Consider the following 23,550-nt stretch of genomic DNA (forward strand, 5'->3'; position numbering starts at 1 on the left):
TGGAAAAAACTATTTTGTGGGTATTTGTAAAATAATGTTATTATATTTAAATAATGATGATCTGGATGTCATATGCTGTAAGTAGATGTGACTGTCATCTGAGGAAGAAATTGCACTTAGGGCTCAGATTACCCGCTAAGCAAGGGAAGAATAGGTTTGCTTGTGCTTCCTAAATAATCTGTAGGTAATTATTTTATGTGGGTTTCATTTGATTACTTTGTTTATGGGATACTCTATCCCTGCAGGGAATATAAATTTGAAAAGAGGCTTCTGTTCTATAGGTAGGGGCTATTAGAGGTTGGGAGAGACAGACACAAATATTAGCCATAACTAGCAGCAGCATATTTGATGGGATAGCGAAAATATGAACTTAGTAACTACTGAATAAGTAGGCACATAGCCTTCTTTGCTTATTGATGGAACTCAAAGGAAGCAACCTCAGTTTATATTTGCACAGTCATAAATCTTGTTACGGTTGGTTTTTGCTGATTGGTTGAGCAAAACATCTCCAGGTTTTCAAGTTGTATTGGAGTATAGTTCTTTGTAGTATTCTACTGTTCTTTTTAGTTCTCTGAAATTAGAGGTCTTTTTTAGTCTGTTTAGTTTATTTGTGCTTCAATCTGTATTATTTCCTTTTTTCTGGTGATTGGGTTTTTTGGTTATTTATTATTTATTTATTTGCTGGTCTTTTCTAATTGTTGGAGATGTGCTAGGTTGTTTATTTGGGTTCTTTCTTGGATTTGATAAGATCCTTGCTGTTAATTGACTTTGGACTTTTGCTGTGATACAAAGATTTTAGTATGCTGTACTACTCTGTTGTGTGTTATGTTTCAGTTTCCATATATTTGACCTTGTCCCACCCTGTTTCTTGCTATTGTTGATTTCTAATTCTATGGCATTGTCAATAGAGAAGATGCAGTGTGGTATCTCTAAAATTTGTTTTAAAATGTATTGAGACTTGCTTTTTGACCTACCAAACTCAAGAATGTTCCTTGTGTACTGGAAAATAATTTAGATTACGTTGCTGGGTGAAATGTTCTGTCTTTACATCTAAGTCACTATATTCTACCCGCCACCCCGCTTTTCAGGTGGCACCAACCAAGTAAATATACACCTTGGTTTCATTATCACATTTAAAATAATATGAGCTCTCTCTTAAGAGTCCTTTAGACCTAGGAATAATAAATTAAAGCTAGTAACTGAAAAAATTAATGTTAATTCAATTGACAAAGTACTAGTTTTCTACAGCAGTGGAAGTATCTGGCTTCATAGTCTAAGAGGTCTAAAAGGGAAAGGAATAAAACATTTTGCATTCTGTTCAGGATCTGATCAGTCTACTTGGCGGAGTGTACTGTTTAAACCTGTGGTATCTTTGATGGGTTTTAATCCACAACATTTGTCAACACTACACCCTTTTCCAACCCACCCCCCAAGAAACAAACAAAGCGAAATTCACTGCCATTGACTTGATTCCAACTCCTAGAGTGCCCCCTGGGTTTCTGAAGAGCCTCGTCTTTCCCTTCTGATCTTTTAACCTTCTGCAGTCTGCCTCATAGCTTTATCATGCCAAACAAATGACTTCAATGACAGTCAGGACCAATTTTGGTTTGCCAAATCAAATAGAAATGGTTTAAGTTTCTGTAGCTTTGAACAATGCCGGTCACTTTCCCTTTGGAATTACCTCCTCTCAGGAGTTCCTCGGGGTTTTTAGTTGCTTCCCGACTCCCCGCTCTTCTTTCTTTCTTAGTCTCTCCCTCCAAGATCTTAATCATTTTATGAATTTTAATGCTATTTTCTGGTTAGTTACTCCAGATTTAGAACCTTCAGTTCTATTTCAGATTGGAGGCTTGTGTATTTAACAACCAATGTGAGATTAATTTATTTTCCAAATTAGCCTCTAATCAAGAACACCAGGGATTTGGGAGCATGAGTGCTTTGTGATTACATTTGTTTTACTGAATAGGCCATGATCCTGGCAGACAATAGATATGATGCAAAGAGATGGTCATATTGAGGCTTGTGAATTTTGTAGATTCCTTGTATTTTACTGTATCACATGTCAATTGTGTAGGTGTATATTTTAACTACAGTTAAGGAAATCTTTAACTGATGTTTCCCTCCCTTAATCTTTTTAAATTGTGATTTAGGAGGGTATTTGTTTGATTGTTATTGATGTGTTTGGCATGGTTAAAAATTATTCCATGAAACAAAAAATCTAAATTTCTATTTGTTTAACTTTTGATTTGGTGTATGATCCAAAACATTTTGTTAAATTGAATCAATAACAAAGGATACCTTAACATTTACTTTCAATTCATTTCTGTCACCAGTTTTAGTAAACTAACAATATATTTGGTCAAATTTACTTCCATATTAATAGAGGAAGTTAATAGTTAGAAAGGATAATACAGAAGGCTAGCTAACTAATGTTTATACATAAGGTACAAGGGCTAAGTGTTTTTTAAGAATTTGATATGATATTGCTGACTCCTGAATGAAAATTACCTGTTGAATAGTTACATTAGATGAGAGTCACTAATGGTCTGTAGTAGAATTAACAGCCTTTTAAAAGAGAAAGACAATATATTCAGCCCATATATAGATTATACAAATCTATAAATAATTCTCTGCTGCATAGATGCTTACGTTTAGCACCACGAACTCAATAATTGGGGGAATGACATTTTTTACCTTGTGTATCCACTATACGTTCTTCACACATTAATTTACATACACTGTGAGCTTTTACAACTCAGCAATAATAAATTTTCAATATTATAATATTTTACTAAAGGCAATATGATAGCTATGTCTTTACAGACTGTTGCATTTATACATATAATACAACATTTCAAGCAAGTGAAATTAATAAATATTTATAAAACTACCATAACAAATCACTTTAGAGATTATTAGGGAAAATACTAAATCCTCTAACTTTCTATTGGGCCTCCTGGCTTTTACAAAAAGCTCTTCTAGGAATGGGTTTCAAAGGAAAGAAGGGGGACACCCAGCACTTGGCAGAGAAAAAGAAGGAAAGATGGGAAACTTGCTGGTTAACACGGAAAGATAAATCTCATTTAATGTCTTGTTACTATCACTCTATTGGATAAAAAGATGTAACTAAATCTTTCTAAAATATTACACCAACATACTATATTGTGGGCATCTAAAATTTTCTCTTCTCCTAAAGAGTTTTAAAAGCTTGAGTTGCATCGATGCGTCTTCCTGGTTACATTAGCATATTAATGAATAGTATAGACAGCAGTGATTGCTTAGTATCTTCATTCCTATGAATAGTGTTACTTCTTGCTTGTGATTGTTGCATAGTGTGGTAGCCTTCAGCAAATTATTTGTTAGTAAATAATTATAATGGGCTTACATGGGCCAGTATAACGCATACTGGCCCATGTAAGCCATTAGTGTTTGAATGAATCGATGTCTCCTGTTACATAAATGTTTATTGCACACTACTCATTAACTACAACTTGAGTAGCATGCACTCGTTTTACTTAGTGTGATAACTTCTTATTTGCATACAATTCTCTTTCACTTTTCATGAGTCAGAATCTCTGACTACTACCCTTGCTGCATTTCTGTACATAGGATGATGTGAAGACTGATCAGATCCTGAACAGAATGCAAAATGTTCCATTCCTTTCCCTTTTAGACCTCTTAGATTATGAAACCAGATATTTCCACTCCCTAGAAAACCGGTACTTTGTAAATTGAATTAACATTAACTTATTTCAGTTTCTAGGTTTCTTTATTCTTCCTTGGTGTAAAGGACTCTTAAAAGAGCTAATACTATTTTAAATGTGATAATAAAACCAAGGTGTAAATCTGTTTGATTGATGCCACCTGATAAAGGGTGTGGCGGGTGGAATCTAGTGACATAGACGGAAAGACCTTCTCTGAAACTGATGAAATCTAGTAGTATTTGTCCAGAAAGAAAAGATTCTCACTAACAATCGACCAGTTTTTACTGACCCCATAAAATCTACACACGTGGAAAGCTTTAATACACATAAAATTTTTATCACGAGCACATATTTTTGCCTTTGGAAACCAACTTTTATGATTCAGTGGAAGTGATCCTTACCTGAATCAGATCCAGTGCTGCAGGGGCCCTCTCACTGAACCCTTTGCTCTCCAACATTCAGATTTGGCAGCCACTTAGCAAGCAGTTATTGGTATTGGAGAGTGGTCAGTTCTTCTCTTTCTTACCCGCCTTTCCTCTTCTCTTGCTAATTGTTATGGCTTTCAGAGATTACACCGTCTTACTCCTTCATAGATGTTCCTTAAAATAGAAAACTATTGAGTCATATTTCTACTTCTTTCTTTAAAGCAGTTATTACACAGATTCTTATTTCCTTCATTCCAGGCCTATAGCAAGTTATGGCCAGTATATGAATTTTATTTATCCATCCCATTCATTCATTCAGCAAGCAGTGAATGAATAAATGAAATGGTGGGTAAGTGGTTGTAGGCTGTGTGTTAGCACCAGAAACTGAAAATGGACAGCCAGCACCTCTGCTACTCATCAGCTTTCCGCCTGCCAACAAATAGCAGCTTTGTTGCAGGATAAGAGTTATGATGGGAACTCAGAATTTGAAATGTAGAAATTTTCCAACTCACCAGAAATTGTAGTTTTGCATATTTCACATTATCACATATAAGTTGAAGTAATGAAATAAATCTACCTCTTGATTTACCATGCAATTTAATAGAGCGATATTAAGGACTCTCGTGTGGTAGAGCAGAGGGTAAGTGCTTGATGACAGTTTGAACTCACCCAGAAAGGCTTGAAAGGTCTCCTTCAGAAAGATCACAGCCTTGAAAAGCCCGTGGAGCAGTCAGTTCTACTAGGTACACATGGGGTTGCCGTGCGGGCAGTCTACTCAAGGGCAACTAGCAACCACATGACTTGTGCATGCGTAGTAATTAATGACTGTTATAAAATTAGTGCTAAAACGCACATCTACTCTAAAGTCTTATAAGATTCTACAAAGTTTGCTCATGTTTTCCTGTTTCTTTCTGTTGCAGATTTCTCTTGGATTTTGCCAGTGATTTATAAATCTTCTGCACTGTGTACAGACACAGGTGAGTTAAGTTGAAGCCTTTATATTTAGATATGTGGATTTCCAAATAAAATCAACTTTAAAATTACTCTATTTATAGGTTGCAAATTTTATTTCAGAATACAATGTGCAAAATGACCGTATCTATTCTCCGTGGTCATTGTATATACAGGCAACAAAATACTTCACATTCTTTTGTATATATACATACATATGTACACACACATATACATACATTTGATTACTCAGATCATAATTATGATGGAGTCAGATCACCTGGCAGAATAATTACATTTATTTTTATATGTAAAATAATCTAAATGATAGGAATTTTCATTTCTTTCCAAGTTGCAATTAAAAAGAAAAACTCTTTAAAAACTTAAAAGCAGATCTTATACTTGTAGGAGTAGTTGTCATAAAATAAAATAAGCCAACCTTTTCTTGCTACCCTACTGAAGTAGCTTCTGATTTACTAGTTATTACTGTGTGATAACACTTTTATTTGTTTATCCTCTCGCTCCTTAGAGTACAACCTCTCTGGCATTGGGATTATGTCTGCTGTCCTAAGAGCATCCTTAGCTCTTAGGAGAGTGCTTTGATACATAGTAAATACTGAATAAATACTACATTCATTTTTCAGTAATAAATATTAAGAGTGTATTTACATTCACAGTCATGGGACTGTGTGTGTGAGTTCAGACTAGAAATAGCTCTTTATGCTTATTTCTTGGTATGGAATTAATTTATATTGTGTTCTTAAAATACATAGTTCTTAAATGTTGTAAGACACTAGCTGTATTGGTAATTTCAAGTATACGTAATGTAGGCAGAATCCAGAAGAGAATTCTTCATGTTCTCTATTTGCTTTGTCACTATCCTAGAAGGTTCTTATGATCAAGTAAAGAAAAATCCCGAAGCAGGTGCAGCTTTCTACCTTACAGATGTTAGATATGTTTGGTGGGTTTTTCCCCTAAAGATTAAATTTGGTATTTTGTCCAGTCTTATCTCTGAAAACCAAATAAATTAACATTTTTCTGCTGTCATAGATACAGAATGTAGCTTATTTAATATTCTGTTTGTAGACTGGGAGTCTCTCCTTGCCTTGCAGATTGATGGTTGAGTTCATTACTGAGGCGCTAGGCGCAGTGTTTCACGGCGGACCCACCATTTCCCTGTGGGCATGGGACTTTAAGGGTTTCAGGAATTTGGTTGCTATCATCAGGTGCTTATCTTTTTCTTTTTGTTTTGGTTTTGACTTTCCCTGTGTTCTGCCTTCACGGATTCTTCTCATCTTCTAGCACCATAATAGTTCATGTATTGGGCAGAGGGAATGTCAGATTATGTCCATCTTTCAAACTAACTGCCGTGGAGTCCATTCTGATTAGTCGTGGCTCTCTGGCCAGAGTCGAAGTGCCCTGTGGGTTTCTGCGGCTGTACACCTTTTTTGAGAGCAAAAGGCCTCATCTTTCTCCTGCAGAGTGGCTGATGGGTTTGAACTACTGACTTTGTGGTCAGCAGCCCAGTGCACATCCCACTATACCACCAGGGCTGCACCAAGAAGCCATTTGGATTGCTTTCCATTATACACTTGATACGTTATGAATCAGTGTTCTTTATCCTTCGCAATACTAGCAACTTTAGCTTCATGGTTTGTTGGATGAATCATGTTTTCTGCAAAGAACAGGTTCTATGAAATAACAATCAATAGTGATATTACCTAGAACTCTTTTCTTGGAAGGTTTAATAATTTTCATTTGGGGGGAATTTGTTTCAATTACCTAACAAATTAAGTGGTACAGCTTGGAGATGGAACAGAATTAGTTCAAATAGAATGATAAATCTCTTTAATACTATAGAAGAAATATTTTTGAAGCTAAATATAACCAGTGTACCATAACATTTTGATTTGAAAACATGATTCCGGAAGTATACTTTTCACACTTTGTAAGAGAGTTGTGCATAGTAGTGGCAATGCAAATGATAGATTTGAATATATGGAAAAGGAAATTCTGTGTTTTAATATAAAAAGACAAAATTTACTTAACAGAACAAGCTATGCTTTTTAATCTATGGCTAAGTCAGTATTTCCATTCCAGCCCCACATTTTAAACACACTTAAAGTTGGCCAGTGAAATTTACTGGGACTTGATAGTCAAAACAGAAGCAAGAGTTGGAGTAGTCTGTTTCACAAGTCAGCAGTTCCATCGCCTTCGCTGTGCAAAGCGAAGCTCGCCATGGGTTTTTATGTACTTTAGGTTTATTTACAAATTTATTTTGTCTCCATTGGGAAGTTTGGAGTGAGAAGATGGAGTAGGATAGAGAAAGAGTCATTTCAGCACAGTAGGAAGAGCCACACTTTCCAATATTAACATATGGAAGGAGAAGTTTTCTGCAATACACTGAAATATCAAATGTTATACATGATACTTGAATGTCGTTGAAACGATTAGGATGCTGAGTAGCCCTATATGTACAAAAATATTTAAGCATATTAAACATATGAAAGTATAAAATTAATTTTGGCCATATTGGATATTGCATAGTTCAAAGTACAGTTTGAATATATTTTTGTTGGATCTTAAACCCCTATGTTTATAGGTGGGAGTGGGTTTGTGATGAGCTATAAGAGAGATGTATATTTTCATGAAGATGGGGAACTCAGTAGGAAGTGATCTGATTAGCATTGCCCAGGGAAAGTCGCCATTTTCATTCATTGTAGAACCTTCTATCACTTCTGCGTTCAGCAAAATCTGTCCACATTTACTTGTGAGTCATTTTGTAGTAGTCCCTTCAAATACCAGCACAGTAGGCTCCATGGTCTAGAGCAGTGGTTCTCAACCTGTGGGTCACGACCGCATTGGGAGTCAAATGACCCTTTCACAGGGGTCGCCCGATTCATAACAGTAGCAAATTTTCAGTGATGAGGTAGCAACAAAAATAATTTCATTGTTTGGGGTCACCACAACATGAAGAACTGTAATAAAATGGTCACGTCATTAGGAAGGTTGAGAACCACTGCTCTAGAAGAGAATAACTAAATTGATTTAGTTGACATGATGCTGTTCGCCACAACAATTCAAGCTACAGGATGGGTAGCATCCTCTGCAGAAAGCAGGCCAAAGCAAGCGTCCTCCTAAGCTGAAATTGTCTGCGGTGTATGTCACCAACCCAGTTGGAAGGTATTCATTTCTAAAACTATTTTTCAGAAACCCTTTTTGCTATTATCTTCACCTTCCTTTTGCTATGTGCTCATTAATGCACACAGTCCGTCATATTGTTTCTGATGAAATTAGATTCATTCAAATGAGGGATGCTAGCTTTTTCTCCCTTCCTTTACATCAGCCTATCACCCTCCATTTATTCTTCCCTTTCTCCTCTCAGAAATATTCCTTAATTATCTGTAGCCTACACTAGAAATGGTGCGTAATACATTGAATAATTTGGTATATATATGAATAAACATATATTCATATATTCCACATATATATTAATCATTTTCCCCTACCCCCACTCTTCCTCCCTCCCTCACAAATCCTTGATAATTTATAAGTTATTATTTTTTTTCATGTCTTACACTGACTGCTGTCTCCCGTCACCCACTTTTCTATTGTCCGTTCCTCAGGGAGGGGGTTATATGTGGGTCATTGTAATCGGTTTCCCCTCTCTCCCCTCATCTTCCCCTCCTGGTATCACTACTTTATCAGTCCTGAGGAGTTTATCTGTTCTGGATTCCCTGTGTTTTGAGCTCTTATCTATGCCTGTGTACACACTCTGGTCTAGCCAGATTTGTAAGGTAGAATTGGGGCCATGCTAGGTGTGGGGTGGGAGGAAGCATTAAAGTACTGGAAGAGAGTTCTATGTTTCATTGGTGTTATACTGTGGGGATAAGCTACTAGATGAGCAAACATTCTGAACTAGGAATGCCAATGCAAGTGTAACTCTGTTTGTCTTGTTGGATTTTTTTACCTTGGATTTTGACTTTCTGATTTTTTTCCCCAAGGAACAATAAGGACATTCACTGCTGAGTTATGTCACAAATTTAGTAGATCTATGTTTTTGTCCTACTTAAAGTCTTAGTCTGCCTACATTAGTAGAAGTCAACAAACGTCTATTAAACAAAGGAGAAACAAAGAGCTGCCCATCGTAAGCAAAGATCTTCCTGATGCAGAATTAGCAGTGCTTTCAGAATGTGGTCCTGGGAAGGCACACAAGTGATCGAGGTCGGCGTGTTGTGTTTCCACACGGTGAGGCGGTGGCCGAGGACCCAGCCAGTCTTCAAGTAGAGCAGAGGCATCCTGAGTTACATAGGAACAGACAGCACTGTGCTGTTAGTAGATCACTGCTCAGAATATGGGGGTAGGGAAAGAATATTTGATTTTTCTGGTTAATCTGCATTCTGGACTAACAAAATTAAGAATTATCTTGTAAAAGTAAATTAAACCAACTGCCATCGAATTGAATCCATCTGCCAGCAACCTTATAGGACAGAGTAGAACTCTCCCTTTAAGTTTCTTAATGGATGTAAGACAGCCGCTTTTTTCTCCCAGAGAGTAGCTGATGGGCTGGAACCACCAACTTTGCAGCTAGCAGCCCATCTCATGACCCCCTACACCACCATGTCTTCCTAGAATTACAATACTGTAAAAATGATTTTCTCTACTCATAAAGATATTTCTTAGAATATGACTTTTGGCATTACTGGTGTTCTTTGGGAATTATAAAGATTATAAGCATTACCAGCCTGTGTTTTTTATCTAGATCTAAGGGTAGCTTTTCTTAGAGGAGGTAGTACTGGGGTCAAATTATTTTCAGGACATTATCTTCAGTGCCCCCGTGCACTATGGATGAAACATTGGGTTTCTAGCGGAATGGTTGATGTTTCAAACTCCCCAGCAACTGCTCGTGTCTGCTCTTGTAAAGATTTACGTGTTCTGAAATCCTATATAGGATCACTTTGAATTGTAATTGACTCGATGGCAGTGAGTTTGGGCTTTATACATTTTCCATAGGATGACTGAGATGGCAGAGGGTATATATTCTCAGCTAAGGTTTTTCTGAGCCAAAGAACAAGAATGTGTATGGATGAAAGTAAAGCGAGGTGGTGCCCAGGTTTTTGCCTTCTTGTTATTGGGCCTTATATGTCAATGCTGCTCATGTGGATGATAACGCCATTATGGAAAAGGATTATAAGAGGGAGTTTGCATAATGTGCCAGTCCACCAATATTTTAGAAATATTTTGTATTTGATTTAGATCCATTAAAGGGTTTTTAGCGATGCTTTATACTTTGATTTAGAAAGGAACGTGTTATGTTTTGGGCAATGCTGAATTGGAGTCAGTTGACCTCGCCAGAATCCACTTAAAGATAAAACGGAAAATGAAATCTTGCTACTTCTATTATTCAGAGTCTGTTATTGCACACTTAGATAGTGTATGTCATTTTCCACTCTTTGCAACATATAGAGACAAGGGAGAAAATTAGTAGGGTAGTTTCTGGTTTTTAATTTTAAGTCTTTGGCATTCAGATACGGGTGTCTTTATTCTTTTTCTATTGCTGGTGTGAGGCTCTATGTAGCTGGAAAAGCCAGAGTAACTGTGAACTTTGCTAATTGTGATTTTAACTTAATTCCATGTATTAGGTTGTCTAAACACTGCTTGCTCTTTCATGAATGATTCATGGGCGTCTGTAATCATTGGAATTATATTTTTTGGCAATAGCACTCACGGCGACACCTCTGCTTTGTCCTTCAAAAAGAACAAGGGGCTGGAAGTACATAGCCTTGAATAATAATAGCTAAAGGACAGGTCAAATACGTAGCACAAATATAGGGGGTGGGGGAGGGGCTATACAACAAAACCGGAATTTTTCCAAAGCTATGTATTTTTAATTTTTTACAAAACCTTATCACCTTAAAGTACTCTCCATTGCATTAGTCAACTGTGCAATTCCATTCTTGGAAACATTTTTCAAACTCATCTTTTTGGATGGCTGACAGCACCTCCCTCCCCTCGTTTTTTCTTCACCTTTTCTGTGTTGTCAAATCACTGTCCTTTCATGTCTCTCTTCATTTGCAGAAACAAAAAAAGTCTCAGGGAGCAAGGTCAGGTGAAGAAGGTGCTTGGGGCAGGCAAGAGAGCAATGCTGTTTTTTGGGGTTTTTTTGGTGTCCAAAACTGGCGCACTGAGATGGCTGGTGAGCAGGTGCATTGTGGTTGCAGCCCTCCACACAGTTACACAATCTTTTTGTGTCCCACACGGTCACACAATCTTTTCAGAAGCTCTCGAGAGAAAGCTTGATTAACAGTCTGACCTGGTAGAACAAACTCCAAATGCACTAGCATCCACACATCTTAAAAACAAATCAGCAGCATCTTGATCTTCGATTTCACTGAACAGTTTTTTTGGGTGAGGTGACGATGGTGTCTTCCTCCACTGGCATGATTGATGTTTGCTTTCAGGGTCATAAGAATAGCACCATGTCTCGTCCCCAGTAATGGCCCTGGAAAAATCGTCTCGGTCGCTTCAGAGGTTTTCTTTCAAAGCAAGACCTGTTTCCACTCCATGCTCTTTTTCCTGGTCAGTCAAAATCCGAGGTACGCATTTCACAGTGATCCTTCTCAATCCCAAGTCTTCTTTTAAAATTCACTGAACCAAGCTCCAAGATAGTCCAGATAGCTTCCTCATCTCTTCAATGATCCCTCGTCAGTCTTCGTGCACAAGTGCATGAATTTTGTTGACATTTTTTTATCTGTTCGGGAAGTGGACGGACATCCAGAACAAGGTTTGTCATCAATCTACGTTTCACCTTTTTAACAATGAAAAAAATCACTTCTCAGGCGATGTTGCTTGATGCTTGCTTACAAGTGGGGCAGGAGGTAGGCAGGTGGGGATGGGGTATTCTGCCCAGCTTGTGGTTTTTTTGAGCTACTCTTTCATATGTAATTAAATTTTGAAGGGGCTCTTAGGCACATAACCTTGTGAAAGGTTGCTTTCATGGGTTTCATAATCTACAAATAAGTCCAGACAGTACATTTGAGATATTGTGTTCAGACTTCAAAGACCTGAAATTTGTTGCATTTCTATCTTACAGAGTCACAACCTCACTCTATTGTGCCTCCTTTAGATGTAGTGCTGTGGGATAAGCAGTGGACTCCTGACAGCAGGGTTGTCAGTTCACAACCACCAGTTGCTCTGTGGGAGAACAATGAGGCTGTCTGCTCCCATAAACATTTATCATTTAAGAAACCCAATGTACGGTCAATATAAGTTGAAATCAATTCGAAGACGATAGATTTTTGCCCCAGGGAGTTAGAAGTGAAATTGATGGGATAGCAGGGGTGGGATAGGTCAGGGTAAAACAGTTGAAGTATGAATGGGACAGCCTATCGGCAATCTACCGGTTCCATACTTGATTAGAGAGTTTTAAATTTTTATGTAAATTATATCCAGTGATCTTTGAAAGGAACAAATGTGTCTCAGTTAATGAATTGCTGTTGTAAATTAGAATAGAGAGGATATAGGTCAGAAACTACAACTAATCTTTTTGTTTCATTCCGTTTCTTGTAATTGAAAAACTAATTCTTTTTATGCCAGTTTTATTATAGTTCATAAAATGACTTCTGTTGCCCAGGTTATGAAGTGGAGAGAAAGTGGAAGATGGTTTTCTACTAGTGTATTTTAAAAACTATATTATAGCGATCCGTGCTATCATGGTTGACTGGAACAGAAACGTAAAATTCCTCACCTAAACATCTGTTGATCAAATTAGCTTGGTCTCATGAGTCTGTAACAGATAATCAACAGTAAGAATTTTTAACTCAGTGGAATCCAGAGGTTTCTTAGGAACTGGATGCTTTGAGGCATTTAACTTTTTCTCTTAAAAAAATTTTATTGGGGGGGACAGCTCTCATAACAATCCATTCATGAATTGTATCATTCATATTTGTGCGTATGTTGCCATCATCATTTTCAAAGCAGTTTCTTTCAGTTTGAGCCCTTGATATCAGCTCATTTTTCCCCTCCCCTCCTCACCGTCCCACCGTTCTCAATTATTGATAAGTTGTAAATTATTAATATTTCTATATCTTAAACTCTCCATTGTCTCCCGGGGGTAGGGGGATTAATACATCATTGCAATTGGTTCCCCCTTCTTATTTTTTAATGTTACTGCAGCTTTATAATAACCATAGAATTTTATAAAAGTGATTGTCAATCATTTCAATTATTGATTCTTTGAATTTGCTCATCCATGCATTTATTTTATATACCAAAGTCAGGCTCAAAACTTTTTGAGTGAAGTTTTGTTTTGTTTTTTTAATCTAAAGGGTGACCTTTTTGTATAATGTTGCTATGATTGTTTGATGCACTGTTTATCAAGTGCAGGATATGTTACTTTAAACCATACTATGCTTACTATAAGCCAGTGGTTCTCAGGCTTCCTAATGGAGTGACTCTTTGATACAGTTTCTTATGTTGTGGTGACCCACTAGCCATAAAACTATTTTCGTTGCTACTTCATAACTATAATTTTGTTACTGTTATGAATCGGGCGACCCCTGTGAAAGGATCATTCAACCCCCAGATTGAGAACCACTGCATAAGCATTGGTGGCCGTCTGGGTTAAACATTGGTCAGTGGTTCAAGCATTTCCCAAGGAGTTTTTACTGTGTAGTAGATTACATGTTGGACTCCGAGCCATAAGTTCGGTGGTTCAAATCCTCCACCTACTGCTCCTTGGGAGAAAGATGAGGCTTTCAGTCTTTATAAGTTGGAATTGATTCAGTTGTAGTGTGATACCAATTCCCATCTTCTTATTTTCTTTCTTCATGTTTTTAAAAGGAAATCTGAACTCTTGTTTCCTCTTTCACATCATATTGGCTCATCATCAAAATGTACAGTCACAGAGCCAAATTCTGCCAGTAGTCCACACGACCCCTGCCATGGTGGCTGCCCTGTGAGCCTCTGATTAGCATTTGCACACACATTCTTGATCCTTTCTCATTTTCAATGTAGTAAATAGGAGACATTCTAATAAATTTGATTTTTTATATATCAGTGTTCATTTAAAATAAGTGTTGGGGGCGGGGCGACTAAGAGCTTCTGTTTATCAAGATCTCAATTTTCCTAAAAACTCTCAAGATCTGAAACAAAAATGTCAAGGACTGATTCTGGAAATAACATACCTGTTCATTCGTTTATATACCAGAATGAGGGTTCATGAGACACTTAAAAAGTTTTCACAACTGTTTTAACGCCGAGATACATAGGAATAACTTGAAGCCAGACAGAGGGAAGGGAGAGCAAACATTTATTGTTACCTTTGGCAGCACATTGTTTTTGGCCTTCATATGTGGCACACTGATTTAACTCTGAGTAAATCTTTGAATAGAGTATGAAATATATTCTCATTCTCTTTGAAATCCAGAATAAACCCTTTTTTACTTTCAAAGCATTCACATTTTACATCCAAGGCCTTATATATAATGAAACAGAACTTAGTTTCTTGAAACTCATATGCTTCTAATTGAATCATGTAACAATGACAAAGACATGTTTTCCCTTCTATACTACTTAAGTGGAAAAAATGATTATGATCTTAGAAAAGGAAAGTTTTGACTAACTGATCCCATCAGATATTACAAAATGAGACTTGTCAGAAGAAAGTGCACAGTGAACATAAATCATGGATGTGAAGCCAGCTTTTCATTAAAACTTTTTTTATTGTATGTGCCAACCATGTCAGTTATGCTTTGTTTTATTCAGAGAACATATTTAACTCTACTTCTCCCCATCGATGCAAATGCAACTCTTCTGCCTTGACATGTCATGAAGTATATACCTCCACTTTATTTTGAATGACAGTACTTTATTAGTGAAGATTAGTAGTGATAATGCGGTCTCAAAGAGGTCAGAAGGAAAGGCCATGAATACAAATATGGATGTGCAGGCTTGCCATCTGTTTAATCAAGTGTACAGTTTACTTATATTTGATTGGGTTTTATAGTTGTAGGTCAATCAATAATGCGGTGTCAATATAGAGACAAGAATGTGAAACCAAGTATTATCAACACAGTTTCTGTTTAAGTCATAATACAAAATTCTTAGAACTGAAACATCATTTTTGTTGTAGTTAGCATTAGGATTTTGTTGATCCCATGCCAAGTCTTGGTTCTAAATACTTTCCACATCGATTCACATAAGTCTCAAAAGAAATCTATGGGGTACCTGCTCATTCTGACCCCATTTTAAAGGCAGGGCAACCAGGGCTCTGAGAGGTTAAGTGACTTGCCCAAGGAGGGACACCTAAACCGAGTCTGGCTCCAGAGTCCCAGTAGCCTAGCTTTTTAGTTACACAGCACTTGTAGTCTTTGGTCTGAGGAAGTTTGTTGTATTCAAAACCAAAATCAAGTTGTCAAGTCAAACCCCCACCAAAAAAAACCCCAACCCGCCCCCCCCCCAAACCAACTAAAGTTTCAAGATGACTTTCTAAGTACATAAAAGTAAGGATGTAACCAGGCTTAATTGGGGTTGTGTGTCCTGTTCCCTCCACCTGAGTGAGTGAGTTGATAACAGGAACCTGGTCCCTACTACCAAGATTGAAAGCCCTTGAGGTCTCTAAATATACAGTTTGGTTATATTTGATTAGATTTTATAGATTTAGGTCATATCAGAAACAATGATTTAGTAGTAAAATAAGATATAAGTCTCAGAAATGATAATAAATTGTCCCTTAACTTCAAGTGAGGCAATACAGATAATACATTTAATAAGATTTATGGTTCAGTTTTCTATTAACAAGGGTTATTTTCTTTCGAAGGGGGGAAAGAACTAACTCACTTTCTGTTTCATATTCTCATTAAAAATTGATTTAGAAAATAATAATTTATGAATTATCAAGGGTTCATGAGGGAGTGGGGAGTGGGGAGAGAGGTGGGAAATGAGGAGCTCATGCCAGGGGCTTAGGTGGAGAGCAAATGTTTTGAGAATGATGAGGGCAATGAATGTACAAATGTGCTTGACACAACTGATGTATGTATGGATTGTGATAAGAGTTGTATGAGCCCCTAATAAAATGATTAATAAAAAAATTTTTTTTAATTGATTTAGAAATGTTACTGTATTGTAAAACAAGATAAAAGGGGGAATGGGTAACAGAAAAGTGGGTGAAAGGAGACACCGGGCAGTGTAAGATATGATAAAATAATAATTTATAACTTATCAAGAGTTCATGGGGGTGAGGGGCGGGAAAATGAGGAGCTGATTCCAGGAGTCCAAGCAGAAAGCTAGAGTTTTGAGAATGATGGAGGCAACAGATGTATAAGTGTGCTTTACACAATTGATGTGTGTGTGGATTGTGATGAGAGTTGTATGAACCCCAATAAAATTATTATATATATATATATATGTAATCTTATGTAATATAAAAAAAGAAAGTAAATGTTTAGAAAATGATGATGGCAACATATTTAAATATGCTTGAAACGATTGATGTATGGAATGTTTTAAGAGCTGTAAGATTCCCCCAATAAAATGATTAGAAATAAACCATTTAAAAGGAATTGCCCCTTTTATTTGGTTTAAATTTTCCTGGTTTAAAAATGCCTAAATCCACAGCTATTTTAATTGGTTCCAACTCAAAGCCATCTTACAGGAAAAAATAGGGTTTCCAAGGCTGTTAGTTTTTATTTTTTTCTCAAAATAAAATGATGTTGAATTGCAAATTTCAGCTTGATATTGAATATATGTCAGGTAATCCTGACCTTAAAATATCAGACATGGCATTTACTTTTTATAAATATGTAAAACAATTAGACTCCCCTCAGATTTTCCATTTTTGTATTTTTTATTCCCATGCTCAGTACATAGCTTTGAATTTTTGTAGTGTAAATAATATTCGCCATAAGCACAAACAAGTTATAGTGGTCTATTACCCGAAATTTGCCTTAACAGCTGCCATTTTCTTATTCCTCTTTTATATTAAATCTAGTTTTGAAGCATGTACATAATAAAGTTAAAATCTAAATAATACTGTGAAATGCTGTCAGTTTCTCAATAATGGATGCTGTGTCTTAATTCATTGGCTATAGGCTATATGTATCTGAAAAAATTAGTTTGATCCTGTATATCTTAACTTATAGCTATTACTTTGAAAAAAATGTTTTTTCATAAAGGACTTCACCACATCGCTATAAGATAAAATATGGAAATAATTCATTTGTAAATCAGAATAGGGAATTGTTTTAGGAAAGAGACTTTTGTTTTCCTGCATGCCTGGAGTTGGCAAATCTTTAATATACATTTTATTTCATCAATTTTTTGCTACCATTTTTGTGCCAGTGGATTGGTGTGCCCCATTTTGTAGATCAAAACATGGAGGCTCAGAAAAGTTAGTGAAAATCATTTAACTTGATGTGTTAATTTGGAATTTGATCACATAAGTCTCAGAAGTATTCTTCTCATTCTAGTACCTCCTCTGGCAATGCAAGTGGAACTTCTTGGTTTGGTAAAAGCCTTGAATTTTTCATGCCCCAGTAGGCTGATAGCCATTTTCAATTTAGACTGTACTCATTTCTGGAACAGTTACTATGCTGGCAATAAAATGGGCATGCTCTAGCTATATAGAAGTAAACAGGGCTTTGTTTCACCCACATGCTACAATGTTGTAAGGGAAATGGCAAGCCAACGTGTTACATGGCAAGAAGTTGCATGAATGGGATGACAAAGCACTGTGCCAATAAATATGAAGCCATGTAGTAGGTATATGGAGCAGGTGGTACAGTGGGCACTAGAACATTGTTGTGAAGTCTTCTGAGATTCACAGTAACCTGGTGAGGTTTCTAAGGTAGCAATCTTTATAGAAGCAGTTGACTGCATCTTTTTCTCATGGAACAGCTGGTGGCCTTGATCTGTCCACCTTTCACCTTTTGGCTTGCAGGTCCGTCCGTAAATCGCTGAGCTTTTCAATTATTTCACATGCACGTGAAAGCTGGATAAAGACTCAGGAAGGAAGACAAATTTGGTGCATTTGAATCAAAATTAACAAGAGTTGATGCGTTTGGATTATGGTCTTATTAGAGAATATTGAGTATCCCAGTTTTTGCACTGCCAGAAGTATGGACAAATCTATCTTGGAAGAAGTACAGCCACAATGTTCCTTATAAGGAAGGAGGGTGAGACGCAGTCTCATGGACCTTGGGCATGTGATCAGGAAAGACTCCTCCCCAGAGAAAGGTCATCATGCTTGGTGAAGTAGAGGCTCTGAGAAACAAAGGGAAGACCCCCAGAAGAGATAGAGGGGCACAGCGCCTACAGTGGACTCATACATGTCAGTGACTGTGAAGAGGGCCCAGACGGCACAGTGTTTCATTCTGTTGTATAGTGGCCGCCACGGATAAGAATGAACAGATAGCATTTACTAACAACAAACCAGAAACTCACTGCCTTTGAATCCTTGTTGGCTCATTGACTATAGAACAGGGTAGAGCTGCCTCTGTGAGTTTCTGAGATTAGAAAGCCTCCTGTTTCTCCTACAGAGAAACTGCTAACTTTGCTCAATGCCTAAGCCACAGCCTTCCCCCGCCAATCTCTAACTGTTGTTCAATAGAATCTTGGGAAAAGGGGTTTAAAACAACAGCACTTTCATTCTTGGTTCTTTCTCGCCTCTAAAATTTCATTATTTTGTCTGGTTCTTAAATATTTTGAGTGATATTAAGGACTTTAAGAACTTACGTCAAAGAATAAAAGCATCCTTGGTGTATTTTGCTTACTAAAAGGTGAAAATGGTCATACATTTTAGGGAGAACTTTTAATAATGAACCCACTTTGGTTGTGGTCCCAAGATAGCTGTAGCTTATCTTGTCATGAGCATTCTGATTCATAGTGGTTTTATTGTATAATTTCCATTTTACAAGTAAGAAAAATGAAATATGTAAAGTCCAGTGCTTTTTCATAATGGATCCTGTGAGCAGATATCGAATGCTGACCTGTGCACCCTGTATTTTGTGAATTGCGACTCTGCCTCCTGGTTAAGAAGGCAACACCACCTGTTGGTTGTTCCAGCAGGACAGTGGGAGGTGTGTTGTGTGGGAGGTAGACTCTATTTCTCTGAGACCTCTGATTCTGTTTGGTGGTGGTACTTTTGCTCTTCCATCCATGAAAACCCAGTGGGCAATCGGTTACCAAGTTATAGGCTTTCTTGGAAACATACCCTAGTCGTGTCGTAACTTACCTTTTCTTCAGATATATAGGAGCCACAAGCAAAATCATTCCTGTTTTACCAGCTGCTTATGCCCCCTAAGTGGAAAAGGGTATATAATTTTTAAAGAGTTGTATATACATCATTATACTCAGTTCTGGCGCTCCTTCCCCCCTCCTACTTTCATTATTTACTCCCCATTACTCTCCCCTTCCCCGGCCCCATCCCTGACAAACCAGTGCATCAGTTAGTATCTATGAATCCCCTTGTTTTTGTTTCACAAACTGGAAAACCTCGCAAACAATAAAAAAACAAAATGAAACAGAAGAAAATAATAACAATATAAAATTAAGAGTAAGAAAGAAAAGCCCAGCAGCAATATTTAAAAATCTAGAGAAGAAATTTCCGTTTTGGAACAAGTGAGAAATACTTAAGCCTCGAGCAAATTCAGGTTGGGTTAAGAGGAAGGGAGGTCAACTGAGGAAGTATATTTTAACCACAGTTCCATCCACCCTAATCAAGTTTACAATAATCTCTCTCTGGTAGTAAAGCTGTCTCCCCCCCTGCCCTTGGGCAAAGGCGACCTGCCTGAGGCTTACCTGAATACTATGCGGGTGATTTTGTGTTCCCATTGCTCTCCTTAGCTTTCTTCAAATTGGGTGTCCACGTTTAAGCTTGGATATTTCCCCCCTAATCACATTTGGATTTTTTGAAGGGTATGATATGTGAATTTTATATTAATAGAACTATTAAAAATAAAAATAACATTTAGGTCACATACACACAATTATACCAGTGGACTGAGAAGACAAGGGGAACTGGTAGTATTAGAGAAAAAGATTTTTGATGATGGCAACAAATGTGCTTGACACAATGGATGTATGCTTGGATTGTGATAAGAGCTGTAAGAGTGCCTAATAAAATGATTTTAAAAGATTTTAAATAGCAAACAGGCAAACAGAGTTATGGAAAAGTTCTAAACAAGATGAGCGATAATAAATATCACAATAGATACTGTTTAAAAGTAAACCAGTTGCGGAGGGAGAAAAATGAAGCTATAGCTTTGGAATCCCACCGGGGCAGTCCTACTCGGCCCTTTGGGACACTCTGACTTAGAATGGTCTTGAAGTTTCCTTGAGAGTTGAGTGAGTCTTGGAAAGTCCTACCTACACACAGAACTTAATGTGTGTTACTAAGTAGCATAGACGTCCTAGGGAGGTACAAATGGGTTACTATACTTGGCTGCTAATCAAAAGATAGGAAAATAGTCTACCTACTAGAGGTGTCTGAGAGGGAAGCCTTATTGATGTACTTATGAACATTCAGTCATTGAAAATGCTATCGAACACAGTTCTACTCTGACACACATAGGGTTGTCCTAAGTCAGAACTGATTTGATGACAACTGTTTTCCTGTTGGCTTTTAAAATAGATAGCATTCCTTAATCAAAGCCCTGACTACATGCCGAGAATCCACCCTATGATATTCATTATGCTTGATAAAACTCATGATGAGCAAAGAGAAACGTGTTGCTTTGTTATTGATAGCTTGTAAGAAAGTAGAGTGTCTAGGTTCGGAAGCAAGAGAGAAGCACTTAGGGGTAGGCAGAGAGGGTAGGATATACAAAACTTCTGGGTTCGGAGAAAGCAGGGCCTTTAGGGTAATTCACGTAGGGATTTTGTAGTAGATGTAGCAGAGTAATCAGGGTGATAAAGTTTATTGAGGCCCAATCATCTAAGGGACTTTTGCTAGACCAAGCCATTTTTAATATAATTCTGAGCGCCATGAGGGATACTTTGATGGGTTTGATGCCGGGAAAAGAAATGATAAAGATAAATAATTTAGAGAGTATACCTCACCTCCAGCAAAAGGACTAGGAAGGCAAGGCAGGAGGCGGAACAAACTGCTGTTCAGCAGTGATCGAATACTACAAATAACCCCCCCCCCCGCCCAGATATCCAGAGTCCTCATGATCAAAGGCATCCCATTACAAAAAGCTGGTCACAAAAGATGTTGCATATTGCTAAAAATATGAATATGGTGTAGCAGCATCATTAGAATAGCCCCCAAATTGAAGTATTTATTAACTGAAATGGAATCAATTTTGGAAGTAAAAAGAAACAAAATAATATGGATCAACCATGCATTGTGCTAAGAAGCCATCCACAGCAGGCTACGTATTATATAATTCCATTTATATGAATTTGCCAAAATGAAATCTATGGAGATAGAACAGACTGGTGGTTTCTTATGACTGAAGCTGGAGCTGGGAAAAATGCAAGTGAATGGTAATAGGTTTGGGTTTTGTCTTTGGGTGATGAAAATGTTGTACAGTTTATATTAGTGATGATTGTTCAACTCCTTAAATATACTAAAACTTTTAAATTGTACAATCTGTATGGATGAATTTTATGGTATGTCAGCTATATGTCAGTCCAACTATTGTATGCACATGGAGTACAGCCATCCTTTATGCACAACACAGATCAGTGAAACCAAGTGTATGGAACATAGCAAGCAAGGATAGTAGCCCCCATAATGAGAAAATCTACAGAAAACAATATTTACAACTAATAGGTGTGACCTAAAGAGGATATTTCTAGAATATCTGGTATAGGAGTAAAATGCCTTATCTCACTTAATAATATACATTATTGATATGTTGGGGGTTTTTTTGGTTTGGTTTTGTTTCTTAAAGCATTCAATATATTTTGCAAAGGTCCTATTTAAAATTTAGGAATTTTTTTGCTTGTTTTTAAATTTCAGAATTAGTTTTACTTCACAGAAAACTTTTTTTCATAAGCTACATCAATAAAAAACAACCCCAAAGGCTATTTTTTTTCACCTCCATTGTGAATTCTTTTAAGAGAAGGTTATTAATTGGGACAATAGAAAACATGGACTAGTATTAATGAGAACAAAATGAGAAATGATAGAAAGAATTTTATAACCAGGAAGGTTATGGTATCAATACAGATAAAATATTTGGGGTTTTAGAAGAGAATTGGACAATTGAACATTTCCCAACCCTTGAGTGACTTCTACCATTTATCCTTTTGTGGAAAATATATTTTAAAAGACAAAATATTTCAACTTTACTATATATTTTATCATTTATTCTGAAGTTTAAGTTTTTGATCATTTAGATGAAAAAAAAAACCAGAATATTTTTGTTAGGTGATAGTGACATACAACAGCATGCAACCTTGCCAGATCCTGCCCCTTCACCTAGTTACCATTGCTGTTTGAACCCATTGTTGAGCCATTGTGTCGGTTCATCACGTTGGGGTCTTTCTCTTTTGCACTGCCCCTTTGTCAAGTGTGATGCCCTTCTCCAGACACATCTCTCCCCTGATAACATGTCCACTCACTGTCCTCACTTGTAAGGAGACTTCAGGCTGTATTTATTCTAAGACAGATTTGTTCATTCTTCTATCAATCCATAGTACATTCATTATTCTTTGCCATGACAATAATTAAAATATCTCAGTTCTTCTCTTGTCTTCCTTATTCGGTTTCCCATTTTCACATGCAAATAAGGCGATTGAAAATTCCAAGGCTTTGTCATAAACTAAATTCTCCCAAGAAGAAAAACCAGTGGAGTTTATATACAGGTCTGTCGAAAGGTTGGTACCAGTGAACTTTCACAGTTCATGTAAAAAGGCAAGTTCTCAGTCACTGGTTCAAATATAAGACTGGAGGCTTTTCTCTTGCCTCTCACAGTTGCTGGGACTGATGAACCCAAGATCAACAGCATCATGATGAGCTTCTGCCTGCAGAGATTAATTTATCTAAGGTAGGCAGGTTAAGATAGTAGACCTCCGGCACCTCTCAAGAATTGGCAGGCAGTATGGTAGGCCATACTTCAAGTTCAAGTCCCAAGAGATGGAAGTTGATGAGCCAGATGCAGGATCCAGACATACCAACAAACAGGGAAGCCTTTTCGCAGTATTTACTATAGGGTCACTGAGTTGGCATCCCTTTAGTGTCAGTGAGTATGGCGTTTTGGAGTGTGACTTTGATTGGAAGCAGGTCTCACTCTCAAAGAGGTCTCATCATAGGGGATGATTACTCAGTCTTCCCTGCCAAACCACCGTGAATCTTGGCCCAGCAAAGTTGGCACAAAACCTTGCCTAGCATGTCCTCCAAGTGGCATCTTTGTATTCTAAAACTTTAAGGGTCTTTTGCAACACAGTTGCCCAATGGAATACATCCTTTGATTTCTTGACTGCTGTTTCTATGGGTTTGGGTTTTGGGTCCAAGAATATGAAATCCC

General features: G+C 37.2%; 1 protein-coding gene across 2 annotated transcripts in view; it reads left to right on the top strand.

The window, feature by feature from the left end:
* NCOA2 (nuclear receptor coactivator 2) overlaps positions 1-23,550 on the top strand; it is a 313,783-nt gene that overhangs the window by 114,591 nt on the left and 175,642 nt on the right. For both annotated transcript variants that reach the window (XM_075549589.1, XM_075549588.1), the window contains exon 2: positions 5,047-5,103. The gene's annotated coding sequence lies outside the window, so the exon portion shown is untranslated. The remainder of the gene's footprint in view (positions 1-5,046; positions 5,104-23,550) is intronic.

This window comes from Tenrec ecaudatus, chromosome 5 (assembly GCF_050624435.1).
Source record: "Tenrec ecaudatus isolate mTenEca1 chromosome 5, mTenEca1.hap1, whole genome shotgun sequence".
In the NCBI taxonomy this organism is placed as follows: domain Eukaryota; kingdom Metazoa; phylum Chordata; class Mammalia; order Afrosoricida; family Tenrecidae; genus Tenrec; species Tenrec ecaudatus.